Raw genomic sequence first — 4,005 nt, forward strand, 5'->3', positions numbered from 1 at the left:
ATCGATCGCTGTTTGCTGGGTTCGGACTTTCAAAATGGGAGTAAAAATCAAGTTTTCGTAGTAGATTTACATTTCTTATTTTACACTTAATTTCTCCTCGTATCACAGTATTCTGGGACTAAGAGGCTAAAGCTGCCTTTACAAGGTCGATTTGTCGACTGGAAAATCAACTAGCCAAAGCATTTACATTTTACGCTTGAGTTGTCATTTACACAAGTCGGTTTTGGTTGAACGACAAAAATTTACTAGAAAATCGGCCCGTGTAAAGGCAGCTTAATCCAGCAGGCAATTATCATTAAAGTTAAAATGTCTTAGTTAAAATTAAAAAAAAAGTGATTTCTTTCTTTCTTTACCGTGACAATTGTTACGGCAACGACACAATCACGAAATTTAGACAGAGCAATATTTATTGATCGGGTTCAAATCGGGTGATTGTGATGGCCTATTCACGATGGCAATCTTGTTTCCCTTTTCAGTCACTCAATGAATTACTGCTTTGAAGAGAAAATGGCCTCACTTGAGAGAAGTTGTTTTGTCAAAGCCCACAGATTTGTTGATGCAACAAAACGGAGCAGATTTTCAGTTGAACGTAGTAGAGTAGGTTTCAAATTATTTCGACAAAACGGAACATTTCTACTCCTATCGGAGCAAAGTGCGAACGATGGCTTATTGTGTATATGAGGCAAATTTACACTTTTTTTGGTGCACAAAGTCAGTACTAGCGCAGCCGTTCTGCGATGAAAATGATGTTTGGGGAGATATAAATAATTTGTTCGTAACTTTTCATACCCTTCCTCCCGTAAACTGTTTTTCCCTTTCTCTAGCCCGCGCTCGTACTTTGACTGCTTCGCGGGCCAAAAAAGTGCCCACCTCTGCACTACGTTATTCAGCCGTTTGACGCCCTTATATGGACCTTCCCAGTTTCATTGTAGTTTCGGGGACAAAGTCTCCCTCTTCGAAACCCTCGGAGCTCATCGCCATATCATACTTGGTCTTCATCTTGTCACTCATAGTTTGACTACGCTGTCTCACTCTTCCAGGATGTTGGACTTCTCTTTCCCAATTCTGCTTGCATCACCACTTACTCCAAGCTAGGCAAACGGAGTTCACTGCCCATCCCATCAGGAACAAGGGTATGCAGACATCCCAATCTTTCTGATTCTTGTCCGTGACCTTCCGCAAAAGGTCTTCCAGGCTTCGATCGGTTGAATCGTTCCACCATGCCATCTGATTGGGGATGAAGAGCCGTTAACTTATGTTAACTTATTCTATATTATATTTGAATACAACATTATTAACTTTCATTAATTATGCTTCAGTATTTACTGAACAATTTTGGTTTTAGCACTTTTCAACAATATCTTGACAATATATTTTAAAGCAATCTGTTATCTTAGCATCCTGTGTGTTTTGAAGCTTCGATATTTTACTTTCAGATGCAATCTAAATTCTTAAAATATCTTTATTAGTTCAAAAGTTATGAGTTTTGCAACGAAAAAAGTCAAGAGGAGCTATAGTGCGTCGTTCCACTCCGCTCTTATTTTCCTGCCGCCTAATAAGCGTTTAATCCACAGCGAAATAGAAGGGTTTACGCCTATTGATTCGATGCTATTCTTAATAGCTCCACTTGAGACATTATTGAATGCTCCGGAAATATCTGGAAATACCCCTAGAGCATATCCTTTGTATTCTAGAGCTTGCTCGATGTGTTGTACTAACGAGTGTAGTGCAGTCTCCGGGGACTTGCCCTTAGTGTACGGATGTTGGGCCTTGGCCAAGATGCCAGGCGGCAATGTCCCTGAAGTCAGTGTCAAGAGCTTTTTCCAGCGTTTTTTGGAGACTTATAGGCCTGAACTCCTTAGAGAATACTGGGTTCCCTTTGCCTGCCTTGAAGACAACCTTCGCTTCCCTCCATAGAACCGGCACATAGCTCAGCCTCAAACAGTCCAAAAATATCGCCTTCAGCCATGGTACAAGGTGACTAGCGCTCTAGAGCAAGACTGTAAATATTCCGTCTACTCCGGGGAATTTGTAGGGCTCAAAAGTGTTGATTGCCCATTCTACTTTGGAAGAAGTTATGATGTTTGGCAGGATGCTACTCGCTATAGCTCCCCCACTATCGAGGTCTGTCGAGTCCATGCTTCCCGGAAAGTGGGTGCTGACAAAGTCTTTTAGCGACGTATCAAGGTGCGCTTGTAATCTTGGTGAGAAGTTTCCTAAGCCTGCCCAACTCGTGTACTCCCTCTTAGTTCTCACATAAGTCCCGCCAAGATTTATTCTTTGCCTTTTGCCCTTCTTTATTATATGATTTGAGTAAGCCTTTGTACTCCCACAAGCAGAATTTATTATCGGCTACCTTGACCAGCTTGAAGCTTTCTAGCACATCACGTCTTTGTGATCCCAGCTCCCTATTCCACCAAGGAGGTTTAGATCTACGTTTAGTGCGCGAAAGAGGTCAAAATGCCTTCGTCAAGTAAAAGCTTTGTGTTGTACCTACGCGGCTTAAACTTCATATCGTCTAGTATTTCCCTATCTTCATTTTCTTATTTGGCACTACAACCAGTGTGCAAACCCCTTTTATTTTAGTGTGGTAGAATCGGAAAAAAATGTGGTAGATTTGAATAAGATGTGGCAGATTTTCCAATTCACATTTTTATTGGGTATACATATCGCACGCCGTCATCAAAAGAGGCACAACTCAAAAATTAGATCGGAAAATACAAGTGCTTGTGTATCATAGAGATTCAAAGCAACTGATACAAAAAGATATATAACATTAGCTATATTAGTTTTCTAGTTAAAGAATATAATCGTGAAGAAAATAATATATTCATTAATTTGAGAAAAATCCTACCAATTATTGTTTTTAGTTGTGTCAGTTTTGAAGACCCTTTAACAAACTTATATTTTTACGTATGTATTAAACCATAGGATGAAAAAAGAACTCCTTTCCATTGCAAAATACTTTTGCAAATATAAATACGCGGATTTTTAAAATATTAAAAAGTTAATGCACAGATATATTTAAAGCTGAATTTATGATACCCCTTTTTAAAAAAGTTTTGATTAATTTCTATATTTCTTATTAGAATTGAGTGGAAATTTTAGAGTTACGTGAAAATTGTAAACAAATGTTCTGTCTAAAAATGCGGTAGAGACCCAAAATTTAAAAAATATGTGGTAGATCTACCACATATGTGGTAGAGGTTTGCACACTGACTACAACCATTTGTCGGTTTGGGCCGAGACCAAAAAGCTTCTCCAAATAATTGCCTCTGTCGTGTGCGTATTCGCGCCAGTTGCTTATCCTGAGTGCAGACAGGTCCTTCTTCTTCCTTCTGATTGTATTGTAATAGTAATATTATATTGTTTTAGGACTAGGAATATAATAATTGGCCACAAAAGATTAAAATAAAGCCTATATTTAGCTCGCACAATTGATACAAAGGATCAGATGTTGGAAAAAGTAACTTTGGTTCCTAATGTCTAGGAATGTATGTCTGTATTATATTTATACGTGTAGTTTAGATAGCTCTCAAAGTTATAGTTTATCACGTCAATGCGACTCATTGGTATGGTATTGTTTAATAGTGAATTCGAGCACTTACTAAGAATACTAATTATTTCGCTTTTTACGACCCCGGGAGGGGCACCGAAATTGCGCATATGGAAACTGTGCATTTAGACATTATTTCGGTTTCAACCGAAACTGTGCATGTATGCTTTATTTCGGTTTTTACCATATGCATTATTTCGGTTTTAAACCGAAACTGTGCATGTATGCATTACTTCGTTTTTTTTCATATGCATTATTTCGCTTTTAAAACGAAAGTATGCATATGCATAATTTCGGTATTTTCTCATATGCATTATTTCGTTTTTCAACCGAAACTGTGCATGTATGCATTACTTCGGGTTTTTCATATGCATTATTTCGGTTTTCAACCGAAACTGTGCATGCATGCATTATTTCGGTTTTTGTTATATGCATTATTTCGGTTGAAA

The 4,005-nt window shown here is 38.2% G+C and overlaps 1 protein-coding gene across 1 annotated transcript in view; it reads right to left on the reverse strand.

Annotated features, from left to right (window-relative positions):
- Positions 1 to 4,005, reverse strand: part of LOC118749545 — a 47,312-nt gene that overhangs the window by 31,068 nt on the left and 12,239 nt on the right. The gene's annotated exons all lie outside the window — the stretch shown is intronic.

This window comes from Rhagoletis pomonella, unplaced genomic scaffold, assembly GCF_013731165.1.
Source record: "Rhagoletis pomonella isolate Grant_MI unplaced genomic scaffold, Rhpom_1.0 Rhpom_scaffold_00019, whole genome shotgun sequence".
In the NCBI taxonomy this organism is placed as follows: Eukaryota; Metazoa; Arthropoda; class Insecta; order Diptera; family Tephritidae; genus Rhagoletis; species Rhagoletis pomonella.